The sequence below is a fragment of the Mauremys mutica genome, chromosome 3 (assembly GCF_020497125.1).
Source record: "Mauremys mutica isolate MM-2020 ecotype Southern chromosome 3, ASM2049712v1, whole genome shotgun sequence".
Taxonomy (NCBI): Eukaryota; Metazoa; Chordata; order Testudines; family Geoemydidae; genus Mauremys; species Mauremys mutica.
Genome location: NC_059074.1, coordinates 27663906 through 27687750, shown reverse-complemented (window position 1 = coordinate 27687750; position 23845 = coordinate 27663906). Strand labels below are relative to the sequence as shown.

At 41.3% G+C, this 23845-nt stretch overlaps 1 long non-coding RNA gene across 2 annotated transcripts in view; it reads left to right on the top strand.

The window, feature by feature from the left end:
- The window catches only part of LOC123365717, a 93951-nt gene that overhangs the window by 44486 nt on the left and 25620 nt on the right, over window positions 1-23845 (top strand). For both annotated transcript variants that reach the window (XR_006577712.1, XR_006577711.1), the window contains one exon: window positions 12775-12896. This is a non-coding gene — a long non-coding RNA (uncharacterized LOC123365717). The remainder of the gene's footprint in view (window positions 1-12774; window positions 12897-23845) is intronic.

The window sequence follows — 23845 nt, the reverse complement described above, 5'->3', positions numbered from 1 at the left end:
TTTCCTAATAAATATGCATATGACAAATAATCTGCATTCATACAGCACCCTACGTCTGAGGGACCTCAATGTGTTTTATGAACTGTGACAGGGTCGGGTCAGATGGCTACAGCGCCTGCCCATTGCTAAAGGACCTCCCCCCAGCCTAAGGAGAGGATCCACAGGACCTGGAAGCCAAGCAATACAGGAGAGTGATAGAAGGCAGATATATTAGCCTCAGATTAAGCAGGTCCCTTTAACCTGGGTAAGGTAACAGGGGCGGTTCCAGAACTCTCAGGAACTTGCTGGAACCAATTGAGAGAGGCAGGCTAATCAGGGCACCTGGTTTAAAAAGGATCTCACTTCAGTCAGTGAGGGGTGTGCAAGGAGCTGAGAGTGAGAGGGTGAGCTGCTGGAGGACTGAGGAGTACAAACACTATCTGGCATCAGGAGGAAGGTCCTGTGGTGAGGATGCAGAAGGTGTTGGGAGGAGGCCATGGGGAAGTAGCCCAGGGAGTTGTAGCTATCACACAGGTATTACATGAAACACTGTAGACAGCTGTGATCCCAACGTAGAGGATGGGCCTGGGTTCCCCTCATCCTCCCAACTCCCTATTGGATACAGGAAGAGTTGACCTGGACTGTGGATCCCACCAGAGAGGAAGGTCTCTGGCCTGTCCCCCGACCTACTAGATGGACCAGCAGAGACTGTGAGGGTTGTTCTCCTTCCTTTTACCCATGCTGGCCAGTGATGAGGTTACCTGAGTGAATGGCAGGTTTGAGCCACTAGCAAAAGTGGCCAAACTGAGGGCTGCTGTGAATCTCTGAGGCGAGCAAATCTGCCAAGAAGTGCAGGACCCACCAAGGCAGAGGAGGAACTTTGTCACAGAACATTAGATAAGCTTCCGCTCTCTGAAGTGATTAAATATCATTATGTCCATATTACAGATTGGTAACTGAGATACAGGTAGTTTAACTGTAATGTCCATTGTCAACAGTGTGTCAGTAGCATCACAGAGAATGGTACACAAGAGTCTTGAGAACACTGTCTCCATAGCTAAACACTTCTCTATTTCTGTTTATATTATCTTAAAGTCCCTTCTCTTTCCTCAAACGATATATTCCATCTTCCATACAGCCAAACGGGTGCATTCTAGCAGAGCCCTATTGATTTAACAAACCATCCTAAGTGCATGCCCTGTCACAGGTGTATCTGGAAAAACTTGATCAATGGACTACAGGAGCACCAGCATTTGATGTGGGCAGATGGATTTCATGTGACTATTGGTCTGCATAGAGATATGCCATTGTAACACCAACAGACCCTAATCGTCAGCAGGTAGGATCAAACCTGGGATCTCTGGAGCTAAATGCATGAGCCTCTACTGCATGAGCTAAAAACCACATGTCTCTTAGCTTAGGCTCTTACAGACTCATTAATCTCAAGTGGTCTAGGTGCCACTAGAGGGGGACAGAGCACCACACCTAGGAGGCATGGGTTACATCATGGGAAGGTTTTTACCAAGATTATTCATCATTAGTCATGCTACTTGCTGTACCTTTAGCCAGCTCTATATAAAGTAAAAAAAGCAAAGATCAGCAAACATAAATCCTCTGTTAGGAGTTCTGAGTCCATAGAGATTTAGTTATACGCGAAGCAGTGCTAATGTATTTGAATGATGTTTCTTATTTTTAAGTATATGTACACAAATCACATTATTTCCTAATGAAATACATGCTTTAAGTGTTTACCTAAGAATGATTTATTAATTTATACAGTATGAAGGCATTTTTCTGAAAAAGAAGCATTCATAATAAGAATAGCTCAAGAGTACTGAATTGAAACCAGGGCTACAAAACCTGATTTCCATTAGTAAAATCATTGCTCCTACATCGTTTTCATTTCTTCTCTGCTCTGCTCATACATTAAATCACAGATTATGACTATGTTTCATTTTAGCCCCATATAGGCACTGTTCTGGCTGATGATATTTTCACATTGCTGATTGCTAACTGGATGAGTGTGGCTAGCAGACTTGTTATTGCTGCTTTGCATGGAGTATCAGAAACTAGAATGTTGAAGCTCTCATCTCCTGAGAAAAAAATATAGCTGAGGTCAATGAATTTAGGGATGGGGAAGATACTGAGGACAAAACAGTGGGACTCAGGAATCCTGTATGATTAGGGAGCTGGGGCACATGACTTACAAGGAGAGGCTGAGGGAACTGGGGTTATTTAGTCTGCAGAAGAGAAGAGTGTGGGGGGATTTGATAGCAGCCTTCAACTACCTGAAGGGGGGGTTCCAAAGAGGATGGAGCTAGGCTGTTCTTAGTGGTGGCAGATATCAGAACAGGGAGCAATGGTCTCAAGTTGCAGTGGGGGAGGTCTAGGTTGGCTATTAGGAAACACTATTTCACTAAGAGGGTGGTGAAGCACTGGAATGGGTTACCTAGGGAGGTGGTGGAATCTCCATCCTTAGAGATTTTTAAGGTCAGGCTTGACAAAGCCCTGGCTGGGATGATTTAGTGGGTGTTGGTCCTGCTTTGAGCAGGGGATTGGACTAGATGACCTTTTGAGGTCTCTTCCAACCCTAATCTTCTATGATTCTATGATTGATTTATTGGCTCAGCTGCAGACATTTCTATGTGATTTTGGATAAATTACTAAACCTATCCTGCACTTCAATTCCCCATCTGTAAAACGGAGATGACCTCCCAATGTCATAGGGGTCATGAGAAGATAGAATCTCTTCATGATTGTGAGGCATGTGAAGAATTCTGAGGTCCATATCAGCTGAAAGAACCAAACCTGCTGTAAACGTACACAGCTATATCATTTAATTACAGGATAGAGACGGGAGGCAATTCTGTTATGGAACGCCTTGCGTAAGTTGAATGTTGCATAATTTGGGAACATATACCCGACTATTACGCCAAAAAAAAAAGAAAAAGCTTACAGAACTTACGGAACTTTTTCCGTAAGTATGGATTTGCGTAAGTCAGGTTTGCATAACCCGGGGAGCGTCTTTAGTTACTTTGTATAGCTCAGTTTTGGGTTGCTCAACATCAGATAGTTTAAATGAGCTTGATTTTCATGGGGGTGGAGTTCTTAGCACTTTCTGAAAATAAGCCCCCTTAAGATGTTTCAAGATAGGCATACAAAACTGAAACACCCAAACTCCCTAGCCACTTTTGGAAGTCTTCACCTATACTATGTACTTGTCTGTAGACAGACTGATTTGTGCAAATTTATTCAGTGTTTAAACTCATTCTGTGGCTGTTTTGTGCAAACAAATGTCACCATATGTATTGCTTGCAAACTCTCTAGTATGAGTTTGTACTCTTCATGTGATTGACCCTCACATGATATTGTTTTTGTTCCCTTATTAGATGATCTAACCTTTAAAATCTATTTTCACTTCTGCTTGAAATGAATGAATATAGTTTAATTGTACCAGAGCAAACTCCCACTCTGAAATCCTGTCCCTATTGAAGTCAATGGGACCACTCCCATTGATTTCAATAAGTCCAAGATTTCACTCCTAGCACACAGAAGGAAAATGATAACTTGCCCCTATTTACAAAGAGGGGTAAACTATATTTGTGCAAATAGCGTGTTTCCTTGTCTATGTTAGCACAAGTGCAGCTGCACCACTGGTTGCTAGCCATCTATTGCTGAAATCAGAGTTAATGTCCAATGTACCCTGCAAATTAAAAAGCCCTACAGTTGACAGAAACCCTTCATATAGTTGAAGATCTATTGTCGTGCAAAATCCATCAATAACTGTAAATAAATAAATGCAATGGAACGTAAAAGGCACCATAGAATCATTTGTTATTACAGTGTTTACCATTGTCCTTGTTTTGTAATTTATGTTGTACCAGTGTTGGTTGGCAATGCTTTGTTTTTTCGTGCTTGGATTGTATGTAAGAGATGATAATGACTGAGACTTTTTTATTAGGGGAATGACTGGGCAGATAATAAAGGTTATAGATCATTAGCAATGCTAAGAAGTCTCAAGCAGTCTTTAGTGGAACTGGAGTTTCATAACAGAATCTGAATGCATCTCAGATATTACATTAATGTTTGCCACTGATGAACTTCCCACTCTGTGGGAGTTTTGAATAATGGATTCATGCACCCATGTATGTAAATCCTGAAAGACAAATTCACTGCATTTTTGCATATTCTAAATATTCCAGATCCTTAGAATTCAGTTCTCAGACTGGCAGAGATGCAAATGGAAGGGGGAAAGAAATGAATGGCAATACAATCAAAACAGAGAATACTGCAAAGGTCAAAGTAACACAGCATCTTTATATATACCACTGAATAGAGTAGGCATTCAAATCTGATTGTCTCATCGTAGAGAGGAAGACTTCTAAGAGATACTATCAAGTACTATTTTATAATTTTGAATTCTTTGAATGGGGTTTTCTCTAGCTTTGCAAAGGAGACAGAGACAGAGGAGACAGAGAGTTGTCAATACTTAAGGGTACTTTCATATCCATGCTTGTTCCTGGATTGTCAAGAAACATAGGTGTCTAAAAGCACTTTTTGAAATATCTGTCTGGTAAGAAGATTACTCCCTCTCTACTCAAATATTGACTTGGCTACAGTTATTCATGACTTAGTGACCTCTCACCTGGTGTATTACAATACAATATATCTGGGGAAACCATTGAATCTGGCACAGAAACTACAAGTAGCACAGAATGCAGCTGTCTACCTGCTAGGCTGTATAATCCATATACTATTAATTATCTGAAGATTAGTAGTTTCTGAGTGTGATTCAAAGCGTACACAGCCTCTTAGTCAGCTCAGAGACTACCTCTCTCTTTATGTAATCTAGCAGCACCATAATCTGTTCTCTAAGGGTCATGTTAACAGGCCTCTACTCTTAAAGCAGAACGTTCTCAGGCAACAGTAGAAAGTCTTTATTTTAAAAATTGTTCCCTACACTTGGGGTCTAACAGAACTTGAGTCTGTTGACTAGCGTCATTGACAATTTTTATCAAAACATTTTTTTCAATTAAAAATGGTTGTCTGACCAAAATACATTTTTGTGAATTATATTTATTTTTGTGAAAAATATTTTGATTTTTTGACAACCCCTGTTACACTCCCCCTAAAATTGCTTAATACAGGGTTTTTTGCTTTGTTCCCCTCTCTTTCTCCACCCTCCCACTCACCAGATTGCTTTTCTATTGTAAAAATGGTCAGACAGAGTGAAGGTATAAAACGGGGAGAAAATGAAAAACCAAAATCTGAAAATGTTTGGATTAGTTTGGAGAAAATCCCCTAAAAAGTCCATGGAAAAATTTCAGACAAATTAGAAAGTTTTTATTTATTTCAGGAAGAGACCTGGAGAGTCTAGCCCCACACATGCAGACAGGAACAAGTAAACTTAGACCACCCCTGACAAATCTTTGTCCACCTATTTTTAAAAACCTCCAATAATGAGCATTCTACAAACTCTATTAGAAGCCTATTCCAGAGCTTAACTACACTTATAGTTAGAAAGCTTTTCCTAATATCTAATCTAAATCTGCCTTGTTACAGATTAAGCCCATTACTTCTTGTCCTATCTTCAGTGGACATGGAGAAAAATTGATCACGGTCTTCTTAACCTTAATATATTTGAAGACTGTTATCAGGTGCCCCTCTCCATCTTCTTTTCTCAAGACTAAACTTGCCCAGTTTCTTTAATCTTTCCTCAAAGGTCAGTTTTTCTAAAACTTATCATTTTTGTTGCTCTCCTCTAACTCTCTCCCATTTGTCCACATCTTTCCTAAAGTGTGGTGCCCAGAATTGAACAAAGTATTCCAGCTGAGACCTCACTAGTGACAAGTAGAGTTGGATAATTACCTCCCTTGTCTTACATATGAATTCCTGTTAATACATCCCAGAATGATACTAGCTTTTTTCACAACTGCATCACTTTGTTGAGTCATATTCCATTCATAATCTACTATAATTCCCAGATTCTATTCTGCACTAATACCACCTACCCAGTTACTGCTCATTTTGTAGGTATGTGTTTGATTTTGCCTTCCTCAGTGAAGTACTTTGCACTTGTGTTTATTGAATTTCATCTTGTTGATTTCAGACCAATTATCCAATTTGTCAAGGTCGTTTTGAATTCTTACCTTGCCCTCCAAAGTGCTTGCAACCCTCCCAGATTGATGTCATCCACAAATTTTATAAGCACACTCTCCACTTCATTATCCATGTCATTAATGACAATATTGAATAGTACCAGGCCCAGGACAGACCCCTCTGGGACCCTACTAGATACATGGTTCCCAAACTTTAACAACCTGCGAACCCCTTTCACTAAAATGTCAAGTCTCGCGAACCCCCTCCTAAAAATGAATATTTCCAAAGATTTTCTCCTTTACCTGCGTATAAATTATAAAAGCAGTGATCTTGGAAATATAAAATTGTTTTTTATGACATGATTATTACACACTATTATTAATTATTATTTATCAGTACAGTATTTTTTTTACATTATGAAAACGGCAACACTTTCCCAAGATCTCACTTTCATAGCTTGTATCACCTTGAATAAGCCTGTTATAAAACAAGGCTCCTATGTTTCATCAAGGAGTATCAGATGTGAAACAGCATGAAGGTATTTAAGAAGCCAACTCAGAGAGTTCCTCCTACACAAGCATTCAGGTCTTGAGCAGTCCAGGCAAACAACGCACATTACAACAAAGCTTAAACTTGTTCTCCATAATAATTTTAAAAATAATACTAGCTGCCTATTTCATTTTTAAAACAGCAAAAAATATCCACCTCCCATTCCATTTCTTATAAGGAGTCCTGAAGTTTAACTCTCCTCAGTGTGATAGACACGCTTGCTTTGATCTGCTTAGCTCTTGGAAGTCCAGGGGCTCTGGGCTGCTGGTCCTATGCTGCCCGGGGTCCATAGGAAAGCTCTGTCCATCATTAGGGAATTTTTTCCTGAGAACCCCCTGTAACATTTCGCGAACCCCTGGGAACCACTGGATTGGGCCCTTGATTGCTAAAATACTTTATTAACATACCACAGACGTATTGAACGAAATCCTGGCTTCATTGAACTCAATGGCAAAACTCCTTCTCACTCCAGGGGTCCGGGATTTCACTCATTGTGTTAGCTATACAGTTATACAAAAACTGATGTAGTCACTAGTGGATAACAGGTGGATTTATTTATTTGATTGCATCTAAGGAAGGATTGTTGCCCCTTGACTACTAAGTGTTGCCAGAGTCTTGTGAACCTGTAAATGACTGTAATAAATATAAACTGAAAGGCTTACCGGGCAGAGAGATAATGTCAAGGAAAGATGAACTGGTCAAAGACAACTTAGAAGATGAAAGAAAGATAGCAATGTGTAGATATATGGGATGGCTCTCCTGGATACCTATAAACAGATAAAGAACAAAGCAACACATAAATCAGTGGTCATCTAGAAAACAAATAACTGCATTCTCCACTCCAAAAATTAGTCATCCAAGTGATGGATATAACTCTACAGAATCAGCATTGCCAGCATACTATAGTGATAATAAAATGCTCTATGCGCATGCTATTTTATTAGATATATAAGTAAAACTTTTCTTCATTTTACATCTTGGGATTAATAATGTGTGAGTTTCTTTCTCCTATTTAACCATGCGTTCTTAGGTTGGCTGACCTTTGACTGGTAAGTGTTGACAGGGTCCTGTGAACCCTGGAAATGATAGCATGATGTTATTTTACTGACGAGGTGCAAACAGATAAAGAACAAAGTAACACATAAATCAACACATCAGGAAAAACAAATACATGCATTCCCACTCCAAAAATTATTCTGGGGAAGAAGAAAGGAGACCTAGCATGACTATACTAGGTGTTAGGAATGAGATTCGATCAGGCACTTGAAATTAAAAGTACAAATCTTCAGAAATAATGCAGAGGCATCAATGAAAAAAAATCTAGGTGTAAGCAAAAAGGTACCCTAGAGTTCAAATTTTGCAGAGTCGAGTGATAAATATGTCTACAGGAGCCCAGTTATTACCACCCCAGGAAAATATTTTGATAATATTTGCTTTTTTCTGCCCTTCAGAGGCAAGAAGCTCTAAGTATTGTTACCACTAAATTTTGATTATGTCTAAAGCCATGTTCTCTAAGGATTTGTGCCGTAAACCCAAAATGGGAGAGAATTCATGATAGCATAGCATTCAAGAGCAGGAACAAGTTAAGTGCCAGTATTGACGCAAGAACAAATGGATTTAAACTGGCCATCAATAAGTTTAGCTTGAAATTAGATGAAGGTTTCTAACCATCACATGAGTGAAGTTCTGAAACAGCCTCCCAAGGGGAGTAGTGGGGGCAAAAAACCTAATTGGTTTAATAATTGAGCTTGACAAGTTTATGGAGGAGATGGTATTATGAGACTGCCTACAATGACATATAGCTGATTTGCAGCTTCTAGAACCTAATATCTCCAATGGCTTGTGATGGAACACTAGATGGGGAGGGCTCTGAATTATTTTCCCAAGTGTCTGTCTGGTGGGTCTTTCCCACATCCTCAGGGTCAAACTGATTGCCATATTTGGAGTCAGGAAGGAATTTTCCCCTGGATCAGTTTGGCAGAGACCCTGGGTTTTTTTGCCTTCCTCTGCACATGGGGCATGGGTTACATGCAGGTTTAAACTAGTGTAAATGGTGGATTCTCTATAATTTGAAGTCTTTAAATCATGATTTGAGGACTTCAGTAACTCAGCAAGGATTTATTACAGCAATGAGTGGGCAAGGTTCTGTGGCCTGCAATGTGCAGAAGGTCAGACTACATGATCATGATGGTCCCTTCTGGCCTCAAAGTCTATGCGTCTATGAGGATATGCTATTTCCTGACCCATCTCCTTTTGCAATTTGACCGTTACTGATGAAGACCTGGAAACTAAATGGCTTCATGCAGTTTTTCTTGCAATAGGAATGATAACCAGAAGAAATTTGTTTGCTGAAAGACAAAAGATCCTGTTGACTTCAGTGGGCTTAGAATCATTCTCTGAGTGGTCAAGGCTCTCTTCTGACTTCATGATCGTCAGGAAACAATAAGACAGCTACAGATAAGCAAAGTATCTTACCTCCATTTGTTGCTCACACAAATCTTTCATTGACATAAAATAAGCAGAGCACCTTTACATAAGTGGCTTGGCATTATTTCCCCCATTTTACAGATGGGGAAACTAAAGGTAATAAAAATAAAGGTAATAATTGGAGATAAACCAATCTCCTAGAACTGGAAGGGACTTTGAAAGGTTGTTGAGTCCAGCCCCCTGCCTTCACTAGCAGGACCAATTTTTGCCCCAGATCCCTAAGTGGCCTCCTCAAGGATTGAACTCACAACCCTGGGTTTAACAGGCCAATGCTCAAACCACTGAGCTATCCCTCCCCTGAACAGCTTGGCACTTACATGAGATGATGAAAGTTACAGAGAATAAACGAACCCCCATGCAGAGGCCTAGCACAATACTTATGCACGGCTTCCATCTATCTAAAGTCACTAGGACTTAGCGGCGGTATAAGTGGTACATTGGCTTTATGTTGCTTCTTAGCATAGAGGTGACTTTCAATGAGAATGAGTCAGTGGTAGAGTTAGGAATAGAGCCAGGGTTAAGATAAAAATTTCCAAAAGATCCTAAATGACTTAAAGGTCTAAATTGCATTGACCTTCAATGGAATTTGGGTGTCTGAATCACTTATGCTCTTCTGAAAATTTTACTCTTCATCTAATTAGGGTATGTCTTCACTACCGGCCAGATCTAGTCTACACATGATAAATCGATCCCCGAGCACTCTCGTGTTGACTCCTGTACTCCAGTTCAGTGAGAGGTGCAGGCAGAGTTGATGGGGAAGTGGCAGCAGTCGGCTCACTGTAGTGAAGACACTGTGGTAAGTAGATCTTAGGTCTGGTCTACACTAAGAACGGGGGTTGAACTAGGGTACGCAAATTCAGCTACGTGAATAGCGTAGCTGAATTTGAAGTACCCTAGTTCGAAGTACTCACCCGTCCAGACGCCACGGAACCAAACTCCGCGGCTCCAAGGTCGACTCCGCCACCGCCGTTTGCAGTGGTGGAGTACCAGAGTCGAACGGAGCGCTTCTGGAGTTCGAACTATCGCATCTATATTAGACGCGATAGTTCGAACTCAGAAAAGTCGAACTCTCCGCGTCGAACTGGCAGGTAAGTGTAGACTAGCCCTAAGTACGTCAACTTCAGCTACGTTATTCACGTAGCTGAAGTTGTGTAACTTAGATCAATCTGCCCTCAGTGTAGACCAGGCCTCAGTCCTCTATTCTGGGCACTAATACATACTCCTTCCCACTTTAAAACTTGTTCTGCCATTCATTTTTCTAATCACTAGAAGAAAAGCACAGGAGACATTTTGGAGCAAGGTTGTTTGCTGCTTGTTTATAGCCATCGTTTTGTGCCTGGTTTAAAATAAATGCTTCTTGCTCAAAAGTTGTAGAAACAGTTATTTGGCTTATCATTTCTGGGAACTCAAAATAAAGCATATGATTCTTGAACACAAGTGGTGAGTATATATTTTTTTGCAAAGACTGATCAGCAGGACTATAAAGAGAATGTCCATGTATTATGTATTAGTGCCTAGAGTAGAGGACTGAGATGAAGAGTCAAATTTTCGGAAGTGCATAAGTGACTCAGACACCTAAATTCTACTGAAGGTCTGTTTATATGACCATGCAAACAGTGCTCTTCTAGGATGCTGGGTGAGTGCTATCATTATTCTATTAATCATTCAGATTTTTCTTACCTGTTGTCTTAAGGAAAATATATTTCTTAGCTATATTGCAGCCTGAAACATATTTGGTAGGCCCCATTTCAAAACTGGATGCTCAAGATGAGTTCTGCCGTTAGAGGTTCAACTTGACTTTTACTTTATAAAATGAACTGCATATTTTTAAAATAAAAACAATTGCATTTTAGTAATGTTTGGTCTAAATATATTCATTGCCTGTACATTTTGTGAAATTAACCACTGCTTTTATGTATATGGATAAACATATGGGAGATATATATATATAGATTTCCATATGTGGATCTGCTTTTGGGGCCTGCATTTGTTTTGCAGATTGAAACAAGAAACCAGAGAGAAGTTAAGTAGTCAACCAATCAAAATATTCATTGCCAAAAAAGTCTAGGTACTATCAAATTCTGCAGAAGACAGAATACATAAATCAGACAATCACTTTCTGATGTTTCATTCCGGGTATCAGGATTATTATATAGTAGAGGAAAAGTTATATACAAGCCATGCAAATACTGTACTTATAACTGGAATCCCGATTATTTTCCTGTCTTCCAGCATTATAACTTTTCTGCACCCACTGAACTATGATCTGCTAAATTTCCTACTACCAGTCAATGTGCGTTCACTGTACTACCCAAATATTGATTCATCAATGCATAACAGATTATTGTTATTGCAGGAGGTCAGAAAAAGCTCTCAGAATCACAGGAACATAAAAGCAGAATAGTTTAAAAAAAACGTTTTTGTTCTTAATTGTGCTGTGAGTCCTCTCACCCAGCAACCCAAACCATTCTCAATGAAGTAACTAGAATGAAATATATTCTGCAACTACCTACAGATTAGCATCAGTACCATGTACATGTGGGTATGAACTTTGGAAAGTGGCCTCTGAATCTAAATCAAAGGCTACATCATAAAAATTCCAGCCCAGTTCTATGCACACCACTAGTTTCTGTGCAGCTGTTACTGAAGTTGTTCTGATTGCCACTGTCCTCTTTGCACTCTGGACTGGTCCAAAAACTTGTGCAAATGCAAATGCTTTTATAACAGTCTCTATCATAAACTCCTACAAGGTAAAATTGCTTTCTTTTTCTTCACAAGGCTTAGTGTAAGTATGGATGGTAAAGTGGGGACGCACCTTGATTTCTGCTTGTCTCTTGAAATGCACATGATCCTAGACCTGTTTGATGTCAAAAATATTTTGGGTGAAATCCTGGTTCCATTGAAGTCAATGGGAATTTTGCCATTGACTTCAAGGGAACCAGGATATTACCCTTGATGCCTTTTCACCCCTCTGCACTTCCAGAGTCACATCTGTGGGGAAAAAGGAAAAACCTTTCATATGATGAGTATGTGGCATGGAGCCTCCATTGCTTCACCAGGCATAGAGTTTCCTCCTCTGCTGGTGGGAGCCTGGGGTAAATCAGTCCCACTCATGTTTTTATTCCTCCATAATTACAAGGCAGGCCTCAGGGTAGGCCCAAGGGTACTAAGTTCATAAATTAAAAAGGGGAATACCTTTCCTGACCCCCACTCTGGGGTGTAGCCTTATTATGTTGGCCTCTGGCATCAGCCCTTCCCCCAAACAGTCCATTAGTGAGGTTGCTTCCCCTGTAAGAAGGAGAACAGCCTTCCACTCAGGAGAAGCTTTTCCCCTACTGCCACTAGCACTGCTGCAGCTTATCACCGATCTCTCCCCTCTCTCACCAAAAAGGGGGTTTTTTAAAGGTCATTGGCAGCCCTTAAGTGGCCACAGGTTTCTCTAGTTAACCTGAGGTAAACCTTTTTCAGGTCATAGGGAACAGGGCCTTCACCATTCTAGGGCTGATATATCTGCCCTCCACCTCTCTCTTATATCTGTCAGGACTGACTTTATCACAAGAGACTGAGCATTTCTAATCTGACCCAAGAGAGCAAATAATGGATCAATTCGTGATGGTTCATATTGGCGCTAATGCCACTGTGTTGTAAAATATCTTGCAGACAGTAGATGACTTCAGGGAACTTGAAAGCATATTGAAGAAGAAGAATGCCCAAGTGATCTTTTCTGAGAAACTTCCTGTCCCATGAATGAAGACAGAAGGCAGAAGTAAACCGCTGGCTAGGTAAGGGGTGTATGGTTTTGGTTTTTTGGAACATTGGTTCACTTTCTATGGTGATAAGGGACTGTATAGTTTGGATGGCCTTCAGTAGAAAGGGAAACAAGCTCTTTGGAGGCTGGTTAGACTAGTCAGGGGAGCATTAAATTAACATCAAAAGAGAGGGGTAAAAAAAGGGAAGATATGAGCACTCAGCACAAACTGGAGATGTTGAGAGGAAAATTAATCAAGCAAGCCAAGGACACGAAGAGAAAAAATTCTTGAACTGCCTATACACCAATGTTAGGAGCCTGGGTAACAAACAAGGGAAATTTGAATTGCTCATTTATGAGAATAAATTTGATCTAGGTGATATGACTGAAACCTGGTGGGGTGATTCACATGATTGGAAAGTTAAAAATCAATGGTTATAACCTATTCAGAAAGATTGAGTGGGCAAAATGGGAGGGAGAGTGGCACTCATGTCATAATGGCATTACCTATTTCCCAGTCAACGATAACTTGGAAGAAAATGATCTTGAATGTTTATGGATAAACATCATAACAGAAAAAGCACAAGATGGTCTATTAGTGTCTGCTACAGACCACTAAATCACATTAGAGAACAGGATGACTGCTTTCTCGCACATTTATCAAAAAAGAGTAGGGGAAAAAAGAGTGTCACAGCTGAATATAAGATTGAACAGATAGTTTAGCATAAGTTCCTTTCCCAGACCTAGAGCTTGTTTCTCTCACCAACAAAAGTTGGTCCAATAAAAGATATTACTCACCCATATTTTATCTCTAATATCCTGGGAATGATATGGGTACAGAAATGCTGCATGCAGCCAAACAGATTATCAAGCAAACAATAAGAGAGTCAGGGGAAATAAGCTGTTCCCTATAAAGAGGAATAAAAGTGTGCATACTCCTTCTATATACCAGAGAACTATAGTGCGCATGCTATGGAAGCCTCCCTGAGGCACATGCCTCTATGTTCTCCCTATAGCAGTACAGCTCCTTACCACATCTTCCTGTGGGATGTGCCTTAAAAGCATCCTCTGGTGACTAGAGTCTAGTTAAAAGAAACAACTTTGGTTGTATGGGATCTGGCCAATGGGTAGTTAAACTATCAGTGTATTATCTTTCTACAGAGTCTTTTCCTGCTGCCCAAGCACATGTACTGATGGGATAAAATCTGATTTCTAATTTCTTTGTCACCGCTTAGGGCTCTTTGCATAACACCCACCGTCGTTTAGTTCAGCACACTCACATTTACACATTCTTCCTCCTCTGATCATCTTCCGAGCCAGTTTCCTGTCTACTGTGTGTTGCCTAAAATGTAGTGTGTCACTGAAACTCCTCAATTGTCTGTGCAGAGTTGGAATAACAACAGCAGTCTCTCTCCGTATCCAAATCCTTCTGACTTGGCAGCAAAAAGAGAAATCTGATCTATGAGTCCTTTTGGTCAGCACAGTACCCTGAGCCAACTGCTGACTCATTGTCCCTAGTTCCAGTCTGCACAGCTGACTCACTGACCTTCGTTCCAGGAAATCTTGCCTAGAGTCAAAGTGATACATGTGGTTTATTTATTTATTTATTTGGCGTATGTGATCTGGTCAAGCCACAGCGTTCTTATCAATGATGTTCAAGGTATGAAGATCTCAAGGAAGCTGTGTCATTTTGCAGTTACCAACAATATATATCATGGTTTCTGGCTGCCCACATTGACATAGCACAGTGGTTCTCCACCAGGGGTACGTGTTCCCCTAGGGTACACAGAGGTCTTCCAGGGGATACATGAACTCATCTAGATATTTGCCTAGTTTTACAACAGGCTACATAAAAAACACCAGCGAAGTCAGTACAAACTAAAATTTCATACAATGACTTATTTATACTGCTCTATATGCTATATACTGAAATATAAGTACAATATTTATATTCCATTTGATTTATTTTATGAATATATGGTAAAAATTAGAAAGCAAGCCATTTTCAGTAATAGTGCTCTGTGACACTTTTGTATTTTTATGTCTGATTCTGTAAGCAAGTAGTTTTTAAATGAGGTAAAACTTGGGCATACGCAAGACAAATCAGACTGCGGAAAGGGGTACCATAGTCTGGAAAGGTTGAGAGTCACTGACAGGGGTGGCTCTATGTTTTTTGCTGCCCCAAGCATGGCAGGCAGGTGGCTTTGGGTGGCATGCCTGCAGGCAGTCCGCTGGTCATGCGGATTTGGCGGCATGCCCACATGAGGTCCGCTGGTGCAGCGCCATCGGCGTCCCTGCCGCCAAATTGCTGCTGAAGCCGCAGGACCGGCAGAGCTCCCGCAGGTGTGCCGCCGACAGCCGCCTACCTGCCACCCTCACAGCGACTGGCAGACTGCCCCCCGCAGCTTGCCGCCCCAGGCACGCACTTAATGCTCTGGTGCCTGGACCCGCCCCGGTCACTGACATAGTGGACTGTCTCTAAAATGCCACTGAAATTCTGCTGCAGCACAAATTTCATGTCCAGTACAAAACTGGTTCAGAAGTCTCCACTGACTCTGTGGTAAATGAAACCCAGAGGTGAGGGTCCAAGACAAGATAATTATTTGTCACTTTCTCTGTGGACCATGAAGCTCGCCATGCGTCCTCTATCGTAAATCCCTTATGGTAAACTTATCAACAATGAGGCACTGTGAGTGCAGATGACCAACTGGTAGATTAAACAAGTCTTTAATTAATGCTAGATGTGGCATATCACACAATTTCATCACATGCTTTACTACGGTTTCCTCTCTGCGAACACTGGGTGGAGCAATATTGCAGAGAACTGGTAACCCTGGTAGAGGAGTAGATTTAAATGTGCCTGAAATAATACGCATGGTGAAATTAAGTTGTACATCAATCATCTTTGTGTGAGATGAATGAGCTCATACTGGAGCGCAATAGTCCAGTGCTGAATAACAGAATGCCAGGGATGAAGTACATAATGTTTGGGCATTAGGTGGCATATGTGTGCATTCCGTGCAAGGAGCTCCTGGCCCTCGGAGACCATGTACAGGCTTTAGAGACCAGGGTGGCTGAGCTGGAGCAGCTAAGGGAGACAGAGAGGTATATAGATGAGACGTTCGGGGACACAGTAGAATGGTTCCACTCCTGGTCTGATAGCCTCTGTGCTGTTGAGGAGGATGAAAACATCAGGAAAGGAGAACATCCAACTGGAGCAGAGGGAAATGATTCCATAGTTGGGACCCTCCTTCCAGATGATGTTGTGGTATCCTCTTGCTCTGAAGCCTCTCTGGGGGAGGGAACTCCAGTTATTAGGAAGAGACAGGTATTAGTAATGGGCGATTCGATCATTAGAAACATAGATAGCTGGGTATGCGATGACTGGGAGAACCGCACGGTGACTTGCTTGCTTGGTGCGAAGGTTGCAGATCTCTCAAGACATCTAGATAGGCTTACGTGTAGTGCTGGGGAGGAACTGGTGGTTGTGGTGCATGTAGGTACCAATTGCTTAGGGAAAGATAGGAGAGAGGTCCTGGAGGCCAAATTTAGGCTGCTAGGTAAGAGATTGAAGTCCAGGACCTCCATGGTAGCATTCTCTGAAATACTTCCAGTTCCATGCGCAGGGCCAGTTAGGCAGGCAGAACTGCAGGGTGTCAATGCGTGGATGAGATGATGGTGTAGGGAGGAGGAGTTTAGATTTATTAGGAACTGGGAAAACTTTTGGGAAAGGGGAGCCTATACAGGAAGGATGGGCTCCACCTAAACCAAAATGGAACCAGATTGCTAGCACTTAAAATTAAAAAGATTGTAGAGCAGTTTTAAACTAAGGGCTGGGGGAAAGCCGACAGGTACAGAAGAGCACGTGGTTCAGACATCCCTTAGGGAAGGATCTATAAATTGAGATTTCCTATGTCCTAATAAGGAGGAAAGGATGGAGGATGATAAAATACAGGTAGGATGTGATGAGAAACAGTCAAAAGAAAAAAAAAGTCCCATTCAATTACATCATGTAATGGCAGGCAGCTAAAAAGAGACAAGTTTTTAAAGTGCTTATATACCAATGCAAGAAGTCTAACTAATAAGATGTGTGAACTAGAGAGCCTCATATTAAATGAGGCTATTGCTATAATAGGCATCACAGAAACTTGGTGGAATGAGGATAATCAATGGGACACGGTAATACCAGGGTACAAAATATATCAGGAGGACAGAACAGGTCGTCCTGTTATACCACGGGACACGGTAATACCAGGGTACAAAATGAATCAGGAGGACAGAACAGGTCGTGCTGGTGGGGGAGTGGCACTATATGTGAAAGAAAGCATAGAATCAAATGAAGTAAAAATCTTAAATGAACCTAACTGTACCACAGAATCTCTATGGGTAGTAATTCCATGCTTGAATAATAAGAATATATCAGTAGGGATATATTACAGACCACCTGACCAGGATGGTGATAGTGACTATGAAATGCTCAGGGAGATTAGAGATGCTATTAAAATAAAAAAAATCAATAATAATGGGGAATTTCAACTATTGTCATGTTGACTGGGTACATATCACCTCAGAAAGGGATGCAGAGATAAAGTTTCTTGACAACTTAAATGACTGCTTCTACACCCACCAGAGGAGGGGCAATTCTTGATTTAGTCCTAAGTGGAGAACAGGATCAGGTCCAAGAGGTGAATATAGCTGGACCTGCTCAGTAATAGTGACCATAATATAATTAAATTTACCATCCCTGTGGTGTCGAAGCACCACAGTAGCCCAACACTGTAGCATTTAATTTCAGAAAGGGGAATGACACAAAAATGAGGCGGTTACTTAAACAGAAATTAAAAGGTCCAGCATCAAAAGTAAAATCCCTGCAAGCTGCATGGAAACTTTTTAGACACCATAATAGAGGTTCAACTTAAATGTGTCCCCCAAATTAAAAAATATTGTAGGAGAAACAAAAAGAGCCACCATAGCTAAACAACAAAGTAAGAAGAAATGAGAGGCAAAAAGGCATCATTTAAAAAGTGGAAGTTAAATCCTACTGAGGAAAATAGAAAGGAGCATAAACTCTGACAAATGAGGTGTAAAAATATAATTAGGAAGGCCAGAAAAGAATTTGAAGAACAGCTAGCCAAAGACTCAAAAAGTAATAGCCTGCTAAACAACCAGTGGGGCCACTGGACAATCAAGATGCTAAAGCAGCACTCAAGGATGATAAGGCCATTGCGGAGAAACTAAATGAATTAAAACATAAGAACGGCCCGTACTGAGTCAGACCAAAGGTCCATCTAGCCCAGTATCCTGTCTACCTACAGTGGCCAATGCCAGGGGCCTCAGAGGGAGTGAACCTAACAGGTAATGATCAAGTGATCTCTCTCCTGCCATCCATCTCCACTTTCTGACAAATGGAGTCTAGAGACACCATTCCTTACCCATCCTGGCTAATAGCCATTAATGGACTTAACCTCCATGAATTTATCCAGTTCTCTTTTAAACACTGTTATAGTCTTAGGGCTAGTCTACACTTACCAGCCAGGTCGACGCGGTGAGTTCGACTTCTCGGAGTTCGAACTATCGCATCTAATCTGGACGCGATAGTTCGAACTTCGGAAGCACCGCGGTCGACTCTGGTACTCCACCACTGCAAAAGGCGGTGGCGGAGTCGACCTTGGAGCCGCGGACTTCGATTCCGCGGCGTCTGGACGGGTGAGTAGTTCGAACTAGGGTACTTCGAATTCAGCTACGCTATTCATGTAGCTGAACTTGCGTACCCTAGTTCGACCCCCGCCCTTAGTGTAGACCTGCCCCTAGCCTTCACAACCTCCTCAGGTAAGGAGTTCCACAAGTTGACTGTGCACTGTGTGAAGAAGAACGTCCTTTTATTTGTTTTAAACCTGCTGCCTATTAATTTCATTTGGTGACCCCTAGTTCTTGTATGGGACTAAGTAAATAACTTTTCCTTATCCACTTTCTCCATATCACTCATGATTTTATATACCTCTATCATATTCCCCCTTAGTCTCCTCTTTTCCAAGCTGAAAAGTCCTAGCCTCTTTAATCTCTCCTCATATGGGACCCTCTCCAAACTCCTAATCATTTTAGTTGCCCTTCTCTAAACCTTTTATAGTGCCAGTGTATCTTTTTTGAGTTGAGGCGACCACATCTGTATGCAGTATACAATTCTTTGTATCGGTCTTCATGGCTGAGGATGTCAGGGAGATTCCTAAATCTGAGCCATTCTTTTTAGGTGACAAATCTGAGCAACTGTCCCAGATGGAAGTATCATTAGAGGAGGTTTTCGAACAAATTGATAAACTCAACAGTAATAAGTCACCAGGACCAGATGGTATTCACCCAAGATGGTATTCACCCAAATGTGAAATTTCAGGACTACTAACTGTCATCTGTAACCTATCATTTAAATCAGCTTCTGTACCAAATGACTGGAGGATAGTTAATGTGACATCAATTTTTTAAAAGGACTCCAGAGGTGACCCTCTCAATTATAGGCTCGTAAGCCTGACTTCAGTATCCAGGGGATATAGTGTATTTGCATTTTCAGAAAGTCTTTGACAAGGTCCCTCACCCAAGGCTCTTAAGAAAAGTAAGCAGTCATGGGATGAGAGGGAAGGTTCTCTCATGGATTGGTAACTGGTTAAAAGATAGGGAACAAAGGGTAGGAATAAATGATCAGTTTTCAGACTGAAGAGAGGTAAATAGTGCTGTCCCTCCAGAGTCTGTACTGGGCCCAGTCATATTCAACATATTCATAAATGATCTGGAAAAAGGGGTAAACAGTGAAGTGGCAAAATTTGCAGATGATACAAAACTACTCAAAATAGTTAACTACGAAAATAGTTAACTGCGAAAAACTACAAAAGGATTTCTCAAAGCTGGTCAACAAAATGGCAGATGCAATTCAATGTTCATAAATTTAAAGTAATGCACATTGGAAAACATAATCCCAAGTACACATATAAAATGGTGGGGTCTAAATTAGCTGTTACCACTCAAGAAAGAGATTGTGGAGTCATTGTGCATAGTTTTCTGAAAACATCCACTCAATGTGCAGCGGCAGTCAAAGAAGTGAACAGAATGTTGGGAATCATTAAGAAAGGGATAGATAATAAGACAGAAAATATCATATTGCCTCTATATAAATCCATGATATGCCCACATCTTGAACACTGTGTGCAGATGTGGTCGCCCCATCTCAAAAAAGATATGTTGGACTTGGGAAAGGTTCAGAAAAGGGCAATAAAAATGATTAGGAATATGGAACGGCTGCCATATGAGGAGAGATTGATAAGACTGGGACTTTTCAGCTTGGAAAAGAGATGACTAAGGGGGGAATATGATAGAGGTCTATAAAATCATGACTGGTGTGGAGAAAGTAAATAAGGAAGAGTTATTTACTCCTTCTCATAACACAAGAACTAGGGGCCACCAAATGAAGTTAATAGGCAGCAGGTTTACAATAAACAAAAGGAAGTATTTTTTCACACAGCGCACAGTCAACCTGTTGAACTCCTTGCCAGAGGATGTTGTGAAGGCCAAGACTATAACAGGGTTCAAAAAGAACTAGATACATTCATGGAGGATAGGTCCATCAATGGCAATTAGCCAGGATAGGCAGGAAGCTGGGAATGGGTGACAGGGGATGGATCGCTTGATTACCTGTTCGGTTCATTCCCTCTGGGGCACCTGGCATTGGCCACTATCAGAAGACAGGATATTGGGCTAGATTGACCTTTGGTCTGATTGAGTATGGACATCTTATGTTCTTATGTTCTTATTGGCATCCCATGTCTTTCCACACAGTTTTCCAAGAAGGTTGTTGCGCGTTTTGATCTTAGTCCCTGTCTTTGTAAGATGGTCACAATATGTGAGATTTCTATACAACGTAATGCCTAGGTAGACTGGGTGTGAATCATGCTTTAGTCACTGGTCATTGAGAACTATAGTCAGCTCTCTGCCCACGTGTGCATGATGTAAGTAGAAGACACTCGACACAGTCTTCTTTCCACTTGGTATCAGGCACCACTGATGATAATAATTGGCCATAGCCACCATATGTGCATTCAGAACACTCTCAAGTATGTCAAAGGAGTGTGACTGAGTGCTGAGGCATATGTCATCTGCATAAACAAACTTGTGAGACCCAGTATATGGTAGGTAATTCAAATATAAGTTGAATAACATTGGATGTAATTCTGATCCTTGTTGGAAGCCATTCTTCTAGTGCATCCAAACACTTGTTCTATCCCCAATATGCACATGGAAATGGTGACTTCTAAAAAACAGCCATTGCACATACTAATCATCTTGGCGTAATTCTAGACAATTTCACCAAAAGGCCCTCATGCCCAAACTGTATCATATGCCTGGTCAGGTCAAGGAAAATTGAAGAAGTCTTCAACTTACAGGTAGTGAGACAAAATAATTAAATCCATGGATTTCTGCAGTGCTCCCACTTACTTAGGATACTATACTTTCCCAGTAAACCCAGATGAATTGAATAAGGGATTAACAGGTAAACTGAGGTTTTCTTAATTAACTAAGAAAGATGCCCAAAACTAGACAAACAGCTAAATATGACTTTCATAATGATCTTTGCCTATGTGGTCACAAAAGCTCAACTCAAAGCCCTTCATCAAGATCCACAAAAGAAAAGGAACCACCAGTAATTTTTACAAGAGCTTTCCTATTGGATAAGAGCTGGAGGACACTCTCATCTATAGTTGAAATAATATTGGTGTAGGATAAACAGATTTCAAAGTGAAAAACTATGATATCAATTGGTCCTTGGGGAAGATGAGTCTAGTAAAGCTCAAGTATCAGAGGGGTAGCCGTGTTAGTCTGGATCTGTAAAAGCAGCAAAGAGTCCTGTAGCACCTTATAGACTAACAGACGTTTTGGAGCATGAGCTTTCGTGGGTGAATACCCACTTCGTTGGATGCATGTAGTGGAAATCTCCAGCGGCAGGTATATATAAGCAAGCAAGAAGCAGGCTAGAAATAACGAGGTTAGTTCAATCAGGGAGGATGAGGCCCTCTTCTAGCAGCTGAGGTGTGAAAACCAAGGGAGGAGAAACTGGTTTTGTAGTTGGCAAGCCATTCACAGTCTTTGTTTAATCCTGAGCTGATGGTGTCAAATTTGCAGATGAACTGAGGCTCAGCAGTTTCTCTTTGAAGTCTGGTCCTGAAGTTTTTTTGCTGCAGGATGGCCACCTTAAGATCTGCTATGGTGTGGCAAAGGAGGTTGAAGTGTTCTCCTACAGGTTTTTGTATATTGCCATTCCTAATATCTGATTTGTGTCCATTTATCCTTTTCCGTAGAGACTGTCCAGTTTGGCTGATGTACATAGCAGAGGGGCATTGCTGGCATATGATGGCATATATTACATTGGTGGACGTGCAGGTGAATGAACCGGTGATGGTGTGGCAGATCTGGTTAGGTCCTGTGATGGTGTCGCTGGTGTAGATATGTGGGCAGAGTTGGCATCAAGGTTTGTTGCATGGATTGGTTCCTGAGTTAGAGTTACTATGGTGCAGTGTGCAGTTACTGGTGAGAATATGCTTCAGGTTGGCAGGTTGTCTGTGGGCGAGGACTGGCCTGCCACCCAAGGCCTGTGAAAGTGTGGGATCATTGTCCAGGATGGGTTGTAGATCCCTGATGATGCGTTGGAGGGGTTTTAGCTGGGAACTGTATGTGATGGCCAGTGGAGTCCTGTTGGTTTCTTTCTTGGGTTTGTCTTGCAGTAGGATGCTTCTGGGTACACGTCTGGCTCTGTTGATCTGTTTCCTTATTTCCTCGTGTGGGTATTGTAGTTTTGAGAATGCTTGACAGTGACCAACACCTACAAAACTGCTGAGCTTCAGTTCATCTGCAAATTTGACACCATCAGCTCAGGATTAAACAAAGACTGTGAATGGCTTGCCAACTACAAAACCAGTTTCTCCTCCCTTGGTTTTCACACCTCAGCTGCTAGAAGAGGGCCTCATCCTCCCTGATTGAACTAACCTCGTTATTTCTAGCCTGCTTCTTGCTTGCTTATATATACCTGCCCCTGGAGATTTCCACTACATGCATCTGATGAAGTGGGTATTCACCCACGAAAGCTCATGCTCCAAAACGTCTGTTAGTCTATAAGGTGCCACAAGACTCTTTGCTGCTTGTAAAGCTCAGGGGATATACCCAACTCAGTGAGATCTCATAGGTAAGCACAATCAGTACATAAGATGCTGTAGCCCAGGACACTTTGGGTGCATGTAACCAATGGAGAATATAGCTACACAAGGCGGCCATCTTAAAATAAAGTATTGTTTAATCTTAACAGTAAGAACATAGCACAATGTAACGAAAGGATTTTGGCTTTGGAATCTATGAATCTATACACAAGAAGGTGCCAGAGGACTGTGCAGAGGAGGGTGATAGTAGATGGAAAGGAGTTGGAAAGGTAATTGAAAAGGGGCTAGAACTTAGCTTTGCTGAGGATAAAAAATGTTTGGAAATTCTGTTTCATAAACTTTTACATTTCTTAGCTCCAAACAGAAACACAAGTTCCTAAATATCAAGAAAAACTGGTCTCATGAAGTTTCCAGCTTAGTCTTGAAGATGCAAAATTCAGATAGCTCAGATAAACAACATGCAGGACACACCCTGCGTGTCTGTCTATGGCCATTGTTCTGGTTCAACAACTTTGATCTCAGCAGCCTGTCAGCAAACACCTGCCACATTCTGGGTCCACCAGCCTTATCAGTTACTTGCAGGGTGACACCAACGCACACCCAGTCCTGAATTTTCCCCCCAAAATGTGTGTTCTGCACTGTCCAGCCCTTTCCTGGACAGTTCTGATGTTTTAGGCCCATTGTCCCTGTAAAGGAACAATATACAACTTGTGACCTTAAATGGAGTGACCCAGACAGTTCACAACACTGGATTAATTTTGATTAAAGAATAAAAAGTTTATTTAACTACAAA